Raw genomic sequence first — 14,837 nt, forward strand, 5'->3', positions numbered from 1 at the left:
TCAGTTGTTTCACACTTTTTTGTTATGTATATAATTCCACATGTGTTAATTCATAGTTTTGATGCCTTCAGTGTGAAACTACAATTTTCATAGTCATGAAAATAAAGAAAACTCTTTGAATGAGAAGGTGTGCCAAACTTTTGGTCTGTACTGTATATATAACAATAAGTGGACGTCAACTAGTTCTGTAACTAAAAAAAACTGAAAACACAGGCTTGTTTGTAGTCTGTAACCACGGTGACACACCTATTTGCATAGAAGTTGTGTTTTAGTTTGTGTTTTAGTTTATTTTTTGCAAAGTTGCAAATTTATTTATTTTTATTTTTTTTGCTTTGGAGCAATAAAATGGTTTTAAAGGGGTTCTGCATTTTAATTTAACTGATGATCTATCCTCTGGATAGATCATCAGCTTCTGATCGGCGGGGGTCCGACACCCGGGACCCCCGCCGATCAGCTGTTTGAGAAGGCAGCTGGGCTCCAGCAGCGCCGCTGCCTTCTCACTAGTTACCGCCGGGCCGCCCGCCCACTGACGTCACGACTTGTATCAACTAGAGTGGGCGCGGCTAAGCTCTGTTCACTTGAATGGAGCTTAGCCGCGCCCACTCTAGTTGATACAAGTCGTGACGTCAGTGGGCGGGCGGCCCGGCGGTCAACAGTGAGAAGGCCGCGGCGCTGCTGGAGCACCGCTGCCTTCTCAAACAGCTGATCGGCGGGGGTCCCGGGTGTCGGACCCCCGCTGATCAGAAGCTGATTATCTATCCAGAGGATAGATCATCAGTAGAGTTGAGCGAACACCTGGATGTTCGGGTTCGAGAAGTTCGGCCGAACATCCCGGAAATGTTCGGGTTCGGGATCCGAACCCGATCCGAACTTCGTCCCGAACCCGAACCCCATTGAAGTCAATGGGGACCCGAACTTTTCGGCACTAAAAAGGCTGTAAAACAGCCCAGGAAAGAGCTAGAGGGCTGCAAAAGGCAGCAACATGTAGGTAAATCCCCTGCAAACAAATGTGGATAGGGAAATGAATTAAAATAAAAATTAAATAAATAAAAATTAACCAAAATCAATTGGAGAGAGGTTCCATAGCAGAGAATCTGGCTTCCCGTCACCCACCACTGGAACAGTCCATTCTCAGATATTTAGGCCCCGGAACCCAGGCAGAGGAGAGAGGTCCCGTAACAGAGAATCTGGCTTCATGTCAGCAGAGAATTAGTCTGCATGTCATAGCAGAGAATGAGGCTTCACGTCAGCCACCACTGCAACAGTCCATTGGCATATATTTAGGCCCAGCACACACACAGGCAGAGGAGAGAGGTCCCGTAACAGAGAATCTGGCTTCATGTCAGCAGAGAATCAGTCTGCATGTCATAGCAGAGAATGAGGCTTCACGTCAGCCACCACTGCAACAGTCCATTGGCATATATTTAGGCCCAGCACACACACAGGCAGAGGAGAGAGGTCCCGTAACAGAGAATCTGGCTTCATGTCAGCAGAGAATCAGTCTGCATGTCATAGCAGAGAATGAGGCTTCACGTCAGCCACCACTGCAACAGTCCATTGGCATATATTTAGGCCCAGCACACACACAGGCAGAGGAGAGAGGTCCCGTAACAGAGAATCTGGCTTCATGTCAGCAGAGAATCAGTCTGCATGTCATAGCAGAGAATGAGGCTTCACGTCAGCCACCACTGCAACAGTCCATTGTCATAAATTTAGGCCCAGCACTAGTGTTGAGCGGCATGTCCCATATTCGAATTCGCGAAATTTTGTGAATATTCGAAAGAATATTCGTAAAATATTCGCGATTATTCAAATTCGTTATTATTTCGCATATGCGATAATTCGAATTTTCGCATCGCATAATACATATGCTATGCAAAATTCACATGTGCGCTAATGAAATCGCCTTACGAAGATTCGCAACTCAATTCAATCACTAATGTATGAATGCAATGCCCTTTGCCTCTGTTCTGGGACAAGTGTAGATATTCGCATGTGCGCTAATAAAATCGCCTTACGAAGATTCGCACCTCAATCACTTTCTAGGGAATGTGAGACTTTTGGGAATCAATCGAGATACAGTGGGGGGTGATGACAGTAGTTGACAGAGTACAGATCAATGTAATCTGTAAGGTGGAAAGTAAAATAAAAAATACGAATATTCGTAAATCGAATTTTACGAAGTTCTACGTATTCGCGAATATGGTGCTATACTATATGAATGCACAGGCCTTTGCCTCTCTGTTCTGGGGACAAGTGTAGATATTTGCATTTGCGTTAATAAAATCGCCTTACGAAGATTCGCAGCTCAATTCAATCACTAATGTATGAATGCAAAGCCCTTTGCCTCTGTTCTGGGACAAGTGTAGATATTCGCATGTGCGCTAATAAAATCGCCTTACGAAGATTCGCAACTCAATTCACTAATGTATGAATGCAAAGCCCTTTGCCTCTGTTCTGGGACGTGCCGATATTCGCATGTGCGCTAATAAAATCGCCTTACGAAGATTCGCAACTCAATTCACTAATGTATGAATGCAAAGCCCTTTGCCTCTGTTCTGGGACGTGCCGATATTCGCATGTGCGCTAATAAAATCGCCTTACGAAGATTCGCAACTCAATTCACTAATGTATGAATGCAAAGCCCTTTGCCTCTGTTCTGGGACGTGCCGATATTCGCATGTGCGCTAATAACATCGCCTTACGAAGATTCGCGCCTCAATCACTTTCTAGGCAATGTGAGTAAGATCTGAGCTGTTGGACCTTTGGGAAACAATCAATTATATGTGTACTGTAATTTTGTGGGGGGGGGAAAAAAACAAAAAACGAATATTCGTTTTTACGAATATATAGCACTATATTCGAAATATTCGCGAAATCGCGAAGTTGCGATATTCGCGAAAAAAATTTGCTTTTCGAATATTCGCGCTCAACACTACCCAGCACCCAGGCAGAGGAGAGAGGTCCCGTAACAGACAATCTGGCTTCATGTCAGCAGAGAATCAGTCTGCATGTCATAGCAGAGAATGAGGCTTCACGTCAGCCACCACTGCAACAGTCCATTGGCATATATTTAGGCCCAGCACCCAGGCAGAGGAGGGAGGTCCCGTAACAGAGAATCTGTCTTCATGTCAGCAGAGAATTAGTCTGCATGTCATAGCAGAGAATGAGGCTTCACGTCAGCCACCACTGCAACAGTCCATTGGCATATATTTAGGCCCAGCACCCAGGCAGAGGAGGGAGGTCCCGTAACAGAGAATCTGTCTTCATGTCAGCAGAGAATTAGTCTGCATGTCATAGCAGAGAATGAGGCTTCACGTCAGCCACCACTGCAACAGTCCATTGGCATATATTTAGGCCCAGCACCCAGGCAGAGGAGGGAGGTCCCGTAACAGAGAATCTGTCTTCATGTCAGCAGAGAATTAGTCTGCATGTCATAGCAGAGAATGAGGCTTCACGTCAGCCACCACTGCAACAGTCCATTGGCATATATTTAGGCCCAGCACCCAGGCAGAGGAGGGAGGTCCCGTAACAGAGAATCTGGCTTCATGTCAGCAGAGAATCAGTCTTCATATCATAGCAGAGAATCAGGCTTCACGTCACCCACCACTGTAAGAGTCAATTTTCATAAATTTAGGCCCAGAACCCAGGCAGAGGAGAAAGGTCCCGTAACAGACAATCTGGCTTCATGTCAGCAGAGAATCAGTCTTCATATCATAGCAGAGAATCAGGCTTCACGTCACCCACCACTGTAAGAGTCAATTTTCATAAATTTAGGCCCAGAACCCAGGCAGAGGAGAAAGGTCCCGTAACAGACAATCTGGCTTCATGTCAGCAGAGAATCAGTCTTCATATCATAGCAGAGAATCAGGCTTCACGTCACCCACCACTGTAAGAGTCAATTTTCATAAATTTAGGCCCAGAACCCAGGCAGAGGAGAAAGGTCCCGTAACAGACAATCTGGCTTCATGTCAGCAGAGAATCAGTCTTCATATCATAGCAGAGAATCAGGCTTCACGTCACCCACCACTGCAACAGTCCATTGGCATATATTTAGGCCTAGCACACAGGCAGAGCAGAGAGGTCCCGTAACAGACAATCTGGCTTCATGACAGCAGAGAATCAGTCTGCATGTCATAGCAGAGAATGAGGCTTCACGTCAGCCACCACTGCAACAGTCCATTGGCATATATTTAGGCCCAGCACCCAGGCAGAGGAGGGAGGTCCCGTAACAGAGAATCTGTCTTCATGTCAGCAGAGAATTAGTCTGCATGTCATAGCAGAGAATGAGGCTTCACGTCAGCCACCACTGCAACAGTCCATTGGCATATATTTAGGCCCAGCACCCAGGCAGAGGAGGGAGGTCCCGTAACAGAGAATCTGGCTTCATGTCAGCAGAGAATCAGTCTTCATATCATAGCAGAGAATCAGGCTTCACGTCACCCACCACTGTAAGAGTCAATTTTCAAAAATTTAGGCCCAGAACCCAGGCAGAGGAGAAAGGTCCCGTAACAGACAATCTGGCTTCATGTCAGCAGAGAATCAGTCTTCATATCATAGCAGAGAATCAGGCTTCACGTCACCCACCACTGTAAGAGTCAATTTTCATAAATTTAGGCCCAGAACCCAGGCAGAGGAGAAAGGTCCCGTAACAGACAATCTGGCTTCATGTCAGCAGAGAATCAGTCTTCATATCATAGCAGAGAATCAGGCTTCACGTCACCCACCACTGCAACAGTCCATTGGCATATATTTAGGCCTAGCACACAGGCAGAGCAGAGAGGTCCCGTAACAGACAATCTGGCTTCATGACAGCAGAGAATCAGTCTGCATGTCATAGCAGAGAATGAGGCTTCACGTCAGCCACCACTGCAACAGTCCATTGGCATATATTTAGGCCCAGCACCCAGGCAGAGGAGGGAGGTCCCGTAACAGAGAATCTGTCTTCATGTCAGCAGAGAATTAGTCTGCATGTCATAGCAGAGAATGAGGCTTCACGTCAGCCACCACTGCAACAGTCCATTGGCATATATTTAGGCCCAGCACCCAGGCAGAGGAGGGAGGTCCCGTAACAGAGAATCTGTCTTCATGTCAGCAGAGAATTAGTCTGCATGTCATAGCAGAGAATCAGGCTTCACGTCACCCACCACTGTAAGAGTCAATTTTCAAAAATTTAGGCCCAGAACCCAGGCAGAGGAGAAAGGTCCCGTAACAGACAATCTGGCTTCATGTCAGCAGAGAATCAGTCTTCATATCATAGCAGAGAATCAGGCTTCACGTCACCCACCACTGTAAGAGTCAATTTTCATAAATTTAGGCCCAGAACCCAGGCAGAGGAGAAAGGTCCCGTAACAGACAATCTGGCTTCATGTCAGCAGAGAATCAGTCTTCATATCATAGCAGAGAATCAGGCTTCACGTCACCCACCACTGCAACAGTCCATTGGCATATATTTAGGCCTAGCACACAGGCAGAGCAGAGAGGTCCCGTAACAGACAATCTGGCTTCATGACAGCAGAGAATCAGTCTGCATGTCATAGCAGAGAATGAGGCTTCACGTCAGCCACCACTGCAACAGTCCATTGGCATATATTTAGGCCCAGCACCCAGGCAGAGGAGGGAGGTCCCGTAACAGAGAATCTGTCTTCATGTCAGCAGAGAATTAGTCTGCATGTCATAGCAGAGAATGAGGCTTCACGTCAGCCACCACTGCAACAGTCCATTGGCATATATTTAGGCCCAGCACCCAGGCAGAGGAGGGAGGTCCCGTAACAGAGAATCTGTCTTCATGTCAGCAGAGAATTAGTCTGCATGTCATAGCAGAGAATGAGGCTTCACGTCAGCCACCACTGCAACAGTCCATTGGCATATATTTAGGCCCAGCACCCAGGCAGAGGAGGGAGGTCCCGTAACAGACAATCTGGCTTCATGTCAGCAGAGAATCAGTCTTCATATCATAGCAGAGAATCAGGCTTCACGTCACCCACCACTGCAACAGTCCATTGGCATATATTTAGGCCTAGCACACAGGCAGAGCAGAGAGGTCCCGTAACAGACAATCTGGCTTCATGACAGCAGAGAATCAGTCTTCATATCATAGCAGAGAATCAGGCTTCACGTCACCCACCACTGTAAGAGTCAATTTTCATAAATTTAGGCCCAGAACCCAGGCAGAGGAGAAAGGTCCCGTAACAGACAATCTGGCTTCATGTCAGCAGAGAATTAGTCTGCATGTCATAGCAGAGAATCAGGCTTCATGTCAGCCACCACTGCAACAGTCCATTGGCATATATTTAGGCCTAGCACACAGGCAGAGGAGAGGTTCATTCAACTTTGGGTAGCATCGCAATATAATGGTAAAATGAAAATAAAAATAGGATTGAATGAGGAAGTGCCCTGGAGTCCAATAATATATGGTTATGGGGAGGTAGTTAATGTCTAATCTGGACAAGGGACGGACAGGTCCTGTGGGATCCATGCCTGGTTCATTTTTATGAACGTCAGCTTGTCCACATTGGCTGTAGACAGGCGGCTGCGTTTGTCTGTAATGACGCCCCCTGCCGTGCTGAATACACGTTCAGACAAAACGCTGGCTGCCGGGCAGGCCAGCACCTCCAAGGCATAAAAGGCTAGCTCTGGCCACGTGGACAATTTAGAGACCCAGAAGTTGAATGGGGCCGAACCATCAGTCAGTACGTGGAGGGGTGTGCACACGTACTGTTCCACCATGTTAGTGAAATGTTGCCTCCTGCTAACACGTTGCGTATCAGGTGGTGGTGCAGTTAGCTGTGGCGTGTTGACAAAAGTTTTCCACATCTCTGCCATGCTAACCCTGCCCTCAGAGGAGCTGGCCGTGACACAGCTGCCTTGGCGACCTCTTGCTCCTCCTCTGCCTTGGCCTTGGGCTTCCACTTGTTCCCCTGTGACATTTGGGAATGCTCTCAGTAGCGCGTCTACCAACGTGCGCTTGTACTCGCGCATCTTCCTATCACGCTCCAGTGCAGGAAGTAAGGTGGGCACATTGTCTTTGTAGCGTGGATCCAGCAGGGTGGCAACCCAGTAGTCCGCACAGGTTAAAATGTGGGCAACTCTGCTGTCGTTGCGCAGGCACTGCAGCATGTAGTCGCTCATGTGTGCCAGGCTGCCCAGGGATAAGGACAAGCTGTCCTCTGTGGGAGGCGTATCGTCATCGTCCTGCCTTTCCCCCCAGCCACGCACCAGTGATGGACCCGAGCTGCGTTGGGTGCCACCCCGCTGTGACCATGCTTCATCCTCATCCTCCTCCACCTCCTCCTCATCCTCGTCCTCCTCGTCCTCCAGTAGTGGGCCCTGGCTGGCCACATTTGTACCTGGCCTCTGCTGTTGCAAAAAACCTCCCTCTGAGTCACTTCGAAGAGACTGGCCTGAAAGTGCTAAAAATGACCCCTCTTCCTCATCCTCCTCCTCCTCCTCCTGGGCCACCTCCTGTTCCATCATCGCCCTAAGTGTTTTCTCAAGGAGACATAGAAGTGGTATTGTAACGCTGATAACGGTGTCATCGCCACTGGCCATGTTGGTGGAGTACTCGAAACAGCGCAACAGGGCACACAGGTCTCGCATGGAGGCCCAGTCATTGGTGGTGAAGTGGTGCTGTTCTGTAGTGCGACTGACCCGTGCGTGCTGCAGCTGAAACTCCACTATGGCCTGCTGCTGCTCGCACAGTCTGTCCAGCATGTGCAAGGTGGAGTTCCACCTGGTGGGCACGTCGCATATGAGGCGGTGAGCGGGAAGGCCGAAGTTACGCTGTAGCGCAGACAGGCGAGCAGCGGCAGGATGTGAACGCCGGAAGCGCGAACAGACGGCCCGCACTTTATGCAGCAGCTCTGACATGTCGGGGTAGTTGTGAATGAACTTCTGCACCACCAAATTCAGCACATGCGCCAAGCAAGGGATGTGCGTCAAACCGGCTAGTCCCAGAGCTGCAACGAGATTTCGCCCATTATCACACACCACCAGGCCGGGCTTGAGGCTCACCGGCAGCAACCACTCGTCGGTCTGTTGTTCAATACCCCGCCACAACTCCTGTGCGGTGTGGGGCCTGTCCCCCAAACATATGAGTTTCAGAATGGCCTGCTGACGTTTACCCCGGGCTGTGCTGAAGTTGGTGGTGAAGGTGTGTGGCTGACTGGATGAGCAGGTGGAAGAAGAGGAGGAGGAAGCCGAGAAGGAGGAGGTGGCAACAGGAGGCAAAGAATGTTGCCCTGCGATCCTTGGCGGCGGCAGGACGTGCGCCAAACAGCTCTCCGCCTGGGGCCCAGCTGCCACTACATTTACCCAGTGTGCAGTTAGGGAGATATAGCGTCCCTGGCCGTGCTTACTGGTCCACGTATCTGTGGTTAGGTGGACCTTGCTACAGATGGCGTTGCGCAGTGCACACTTGATTTTATCGGATACTTGGTTGTGCAGGGAAGGCACGGCTCTCTTGGAGAAGTAGTGGCGGCTGGGAACAACATACTGTGGGACAGCAAGCGACATGAGCTGTTTGAAGCTGTCTGTGTCCACCAGCCTAAATGACAGCATTTCATAGGCCAGTAGTTTAGAAATGCTGGCATTCAGGGCCAGGGATCGAGGGTGGCTAGGTGGGAATTTACGCTTTCTATCAAATGTTTGTGAGATGGAGAGCTGAACGCTGGCGTGTGACATGGTTGAGACGCTTGGTGACGGAGGTGGTGGTGGTGGTGTTGGTGGTACATCCCCTGTTTGCTGGGCGGCAGGTGCCAACGTTCCTCCGGAGGCGGAGGAAGAGGCCGAGGCGGCAGCAGCAGAATAGGCCGAGGCGGCAGCAGCAGAAGAGGTAGCAGGGGGAGCCTGAGTGACTTCCTTGGTTTTAAGGTGTTTCCTCCACTGCAGTTCATGCTTTGCATGCAGGTGCCTGGTCATGCAGGTTGTGCTCAGGTTCAGAACGTTAATGCCTCGCTTCAGGCTCTGATGGCACAGCGTGCAAACCACTCGGGTCTTGTCGTCAGCACATTGTTTGAAGAAGTGCCATGCCAGGGAACTCCTTGAAGCTGCCTTTGGGGTGCTCGGTCCCAGATGGCGGCGGTCAGTAGCAGGCGGAGTCTCTTGGCGGCGGGTGTTCTGCTTTTGCCCACTGCTCCCTCTTTTGCTACGCTGTTGGCTCGGTCTCACCACTGCCTCTTCCTCCGAACTGTGAAAGTCAGTGGCACGACCTTCATTCCATGTGGGGTCTAGGACCTCATCGTCCCCTGCATCGTCTTCCACCCAGTCTTGATCCCTGACCTCCTGTTCAGTCTGCACACTGCAGAAAGACGCAGCAGTTGGCACCTGTGTTTCGTCATCATCAGAGACATGCTGAGGTGGTATTCCCATGTCCTCATCATCAGGAAACATAAGTGGTTGTGCGTCAGTGCATTCTATGTCTTTCACCGCTGGGGAAGGGCTAGGTGGATGCCCTTGGGAAACCCTGCCAGCGGAGTCTTCAAACAGCATAAGAGACTGCTGCATAACTTGAGGCTGAGACAGTTTCCCTGGTATGCATGGGGGTGATGTGACAGACTGATGGGGTTGGTTTTTAGGCGCCATCTGTGCGCTTTCTGCAGAAGACTGGGTGGGAGATAATGTGAACGTGCTGGATCCACTGTCGGCCACCCAATTGACTAATGCCTGTACCTGCTCAGGCCTTACCATCCTTAGAACGGCATTGGGCCCCACCATATATCGCTGTAAATTCTGGCGGCTACTGGGACCTGAGGTAGTTGGTACACTAGGACGTGTGGATGTGGCAGAACGGCCACGTCCTCTCCCAGCACCAGAGGGTCCACTAACACCACCACGACCATGTCCACGTCCGCGTCCCTTACTAGATGTTTTTCTCATTGTTATGGTTCACCACAACAACAAATATATTATTTGGCCCAATGTATTGTATTCAAATTCAGCGGGATATAAATTTGAGGCCTAGTATTTAGGCGCTGGGTGACCGGTATGGATTTAGTGACAGAATTAGACTTGGAAATGCACAGAAGCGTGTGTGTGAAGTTATTCTGAATGACCCAATGTGCACCTTGAATATTATATACCCTTTTTGGGATAGATTTCAAATAGCTCTGATATAGCAGAAACCACTAAATTATGAAATTGCTAAATTGGGAATTGTACTTCAACCCAGAACAAAAAATGTGCTTTGACGGGCACTAAATAACTTTCCCAGCTACAACAGGACAACGGTAACGAGAGATTTAGAGGGATTTAAATTTGAGGCCTAGTATTTAGGCGCTGGGTGACAGGTATGGGTTTAGTGACAGAATTAGACTTGGAAATACACAGTAGCGGGTGTGTGTGAAGTTATTCTGAATGACCCTATGTGCACCTTCAATATTATATACCCTTTTATGGATAGATTTCAAATAGCTCTGATATAGCAGAAACCACTAAATTATGAAATTGCTAAATTGGGAATTGTACTTCAACCCAGAACAAAAAATGTGCTTTGACGGGCACTAAATAACTTTCCCAGCTACAACAGGACAACGGTAACGAGAGATTTAGAGGGATTTAAATTTGAGGCCTAGTATTTAGGCGCTGGGTGACAGGTATGGGTTTAGTGACAGAATTAGACTTGGAAATACACAGTAGCGGGTGTGTGTGAAGTTATTCTGAATGACCCTATGTGCACCTTCAATATTATATACCCTTTTATGGATAGATTTCAAATAGCTCTGATATAGCAGAAACCACTAAATTATGAAATTGCTAAATTGGGAATTGTACTTCAACCCAGAACAAAAAATGTGCTTTGACGGGCACTAAATAACTTTCCCAGCTACAACAGGACAACGGTAACGAGAGATTTAGAGGGATTTAAATTTGAGGCCTAGTATTTAGGCGCTGGGTGACAGGTATGGGTTTAGTGACAGAATTAGACTTGGAAATACACAGTAGCGGGTGTGTGTGAAGTTATTCTGAATGACCCTATGTGCACCTTCAATATTATATACCCTTTTAGGGATAGATTTCAAATAGCTCTGATATAGCAGAAACCACTAAATTATGAAATTGCTAAATTGGGAATTGTACTTCAACCCAGAACAAAAAATGTGCTTTGACGGACACTAAATATCTTGCCCAGCAACAACAGTACAGCGGTGGGTAACGAGAGATTTAGAGGGAATTAAATTTGAGGCCTAGTATTTAGGCGCTGGGTCACCGGTATGGATTTAGTGACAGAATTAGACTTGGAAATACACAGTAGCGGGTGTGTGTGAAGTTATTCTGAATGACCCTATGTGCACCTTCAATATTATATACCCTTTTTGGGATAGATTTCAAATAGCTCTGATATAGCAGGAACCACTAAATTATGAAATTGCTAAATTGGGAATTGTACTTCAACCCAGAACAAAAAATGTGCTTTGACGGGCACTAAATAACTTTCCCAGCTACAACAGGACAACGGTAACGAGAGATTTAGAGGGATTTAAATTTGAGGCCTAGTATTTAGGCGCTGGGTGACAGGTATGGGTTTAGTGACAGAATTAGACTTGGAAATACACAGTAGCGGGTGTGTGTGAAGTTATTCTGAATGACCCTATGTGCACCTTCAATATTATATACCCTTTTATGGATAGATTTCAAATAGCTCTGATATAGCAGAAACCACTAAATTATGAAATTGCTAAATTGGGAATTGTACTTCAACCCAGAACAAAAAATGTGCTTTGACGGGCACTAAATAACTTTCCCAGCTACAACAGGACAACGGTAACGAGAGATTTAGAGGGATTTAAATTTGAGGCCTAGTATTTAGGCGCTGGGTGACAGGTATGGGTTTAGTGACAGAATTAGACTTGGAAATACACAGTAGCGGGTGTGTGTGAAGTTATTCTGAATGACCCTATGTGCACCTTCAATATTATATACCCTTTTATGGATAGATTTCAAATAGCTCTGATATAGCAGAAACCACTAAATTATGAAATTGCTAAATTGGGAATTGTACTTCAACCCAGAACAAAAAATGTGCTTTGACGGGCACTAAATAACTTTCCCAGCTACAACAGGACAACGGTAACGAGAGATTTAGAGGGATTTAAATTTGAGGCCTAGTATTTAGGCGCTGGGTGACAGGTATGGGTTTAGTGACAGAATTAGACTTGGAAATACACAGTAGCGGGTGTGTGTGAAGTTATTCTGAATGACCCTATGTGCACCTTCAATATTATATACCCTTTTAGGGATAGATTTCAAATAGCTCTGATATAGCAGAAACCACTAAATTATGAAATTGCTAAATTGGGAATTGTACTTCAACCCAGAACAAAAAATGTGCTTTGACGGGCACTAAATAACTTTCCCAGCTACAACAGGACAACGGTAACGAGAGATTTAGAGGGATTTAAATTTGAGGCCTAGTATTTAGGCGCTGGGTGACAGGTATGGGTTTAGTGACAGAATTAGACTTGGAAATACACAGTAGCGGGTGTGTGTGAAGTTATTCTGAATGACCCTATGTGCACCTTCAATATTATATACCCTTTTAGGGATAGATTTCAAATAGCTCTGATATAGCAGAAACCACTAAATTATGAAATTGCTAAATTGGGAATTGTACTTCAACCCAGAACAAAAAATGTGCTTTGACGGACACTAAATATCTTGCCCAGCAACAACAGTACAGCGGTGGGTAACGAGAGATTTAGAGGGAATTAAATTTGAGGCCTAGTATTTAGGCGCTGGGTCACCGGTATGGATTTAGTGACAGAATTAGACTTGGAAATACACAGTAGCGGGTGTGTGTGAAGTTATTCTGAATGACCCTATGTGCACCTTCAATATTATATACCCTTTTTGGGATAGATTTCAAATAGCTCTGATATAGCAGGAACCACTAAATTATGAAATTGCTAAATTGGGAATTGTACTTCAACCCAGAACAAAAAATGTGCTTTGACGGGCACTAAATAACTTTCCCAGCTACAACAGGACAACGGTAACGAGAGATTTAGAGGGATTTAAATTTGAGGCCTAGTATTTAGGCGCTGGGTGACAGGTATGGGTTTAGTGACAGAATTAGACTTGGAAATACACAGTAGCGGGTGTGTGTGAAGTTATTCTGAATGACCCTATGTGCACCTTCAATATTATATACCCTTTTTGGGATAGATTTCAAATAGCTCTGATATAGCAGGAACCACTAAATTATGAAATTGCTAAATTGGGAATTGTACTTCAACCCAGAACAAAAAATGTGCTTTGACGGGCACTAAATAACTTTCCCAGCTACAACAGGACAACGGTAACGAGAGATTTAGAGGGATTTAAATTTGAGGCCTAGTATTTAGGCGCTGGGTGACAGGTATGGGTTTAGTGACAGAATTAGACTTGGAAATACACAGTAGCGGGTGTGTGTGAAGTTATTCTGAATGACCCTATGTGCACCTTCAATATTATATACCCTTTTTGGGATAGATTTCAAATAGCTCTGATATAGCAGGAACCACTAAATTATGAAATTGCTAAATTGGGAATTGTACTTCAACCCAGAACAAAAAATGTGCTTTGACGGGCACTAAATAACTTTCCCAGCTACAACAGGACAACGGTAACGAGAGATTTAGAGGGATTTAAATTTGAGGCCTAGTATTTAGGCGCTGGGTGACAGGTATGGGTTTAGTGACAGAATTAGACTTGGAAATACACAGTAGCGGGTGTGTGTGAAGTTATTCTGAATGACCCTATGTGCACCTTCAATATTATATACCCTTTTTGGGATAGATTTCAAATAGCTCTGATATAGCAGGAACCACTAAATTATGAAATTGCTAAATTGGGAATTGTATTTCAACCCAGAACAAGAAATGTGCTTGAACGGACACTAAATAACTCGCCCAGCTACAGCACTAGGGACAGATTTAGCTGGATATAAATTTGAGGCCTAGTATTTAGGCGCTGGGTGACCGGTATGGATTTAGTGACAGAATTAGACTGGGATATGGCCAAAAAATGAACAGACTATTGCTGGTTAAATGCACTTGGTGTGACAGCTTCACCCTGATGTAGGCTTTAGCCAAAAAACAACCACACCATTGAGGGTTAAATGCACTTGGTGACAGGCGCAGCTTGCCCCTGATTTTGTATATGGCCAAAAAATGAACAGACTATTGCTGGTTAAATGCACTTGGTGTGACAGCTTCACCCTGATGTAGGCTTTAGCCAAAAAACAACCACACCATTGAGGGTTAAATGCACTTGGTGACAGGCGCAGCTTGCCCCTGATTTTGTATATGGCCAAAAAATGAACAGACTATTGCTGGTTAAATGCACTTGGTGTGACAGCTTCACCCTGATGTAGGCTTTAGCCAAAAAACAACCACACCATTGAGGGTTAAATGCACTTGGTGACAGGCGCAGCTTGCCCCTGATTTTGTATATGGCCAAAAAATGAACAGACTATTGCTGGTTAAATGCACTTGGTGTGACAGCTTCACCCTGATGTAGGCTTTAGCCAAAAAACAACCACACCATTGAGGGTTAAATGCACTTGGTCGCAGCTTGTGCTGGCGCACCACAAGACACAAAATGGCCGCCGATCACCCCAGAAAAATGAGACTGACAAACGGTCTGTGCAGCCTAAAAACAGTGAGCAATTGAGGATCAGCAGCTCAATGGTCCACAGCTGCAGATCGATCAGTTAATCAAGTCCTTTGGAGGAGTTAATCTGCCTAATCTCGCCCTACTGTCGCAGCCGCAACCTCTCCCTACGCTAATCAGAGCAGAGTGACGGGCGGCGCTATGTGACTCCAGCTTAAATAGAGGCTGGGTCACATGGTGCTCTGGCC

General features: G+C 46.6%; 1 protein-coding gene across 1 annotated transcript in view; it reads left to right on the forward strand.

Moving 5' to 3' along the window:
- Nucleotides 1–14,837, forward strand: part of GAD2 (glutamate decarboxylase 2) — a 114,306-nt gene that overhangs the window by 95,795 nt on the left and 3,674 nt on the right. The gene's annotated exons all lie outside the window — the stretch shown is intronic.

This window comes from Bufo gargarizans, chromosome 5, assembly GCF_014858855.1.
Source record: "Bufo gargarizans isolate SCDJY-AF-19 chromosome 5, ASM1485885v1, whole genome shotgun sequence".
In the NCBI taxonomy this organism is placed as follows: Eukaryota; Metazoa; Chordata; class Amphibia; order Anura; family Bufonidae; genus Bufo; species Bufo gargarizans.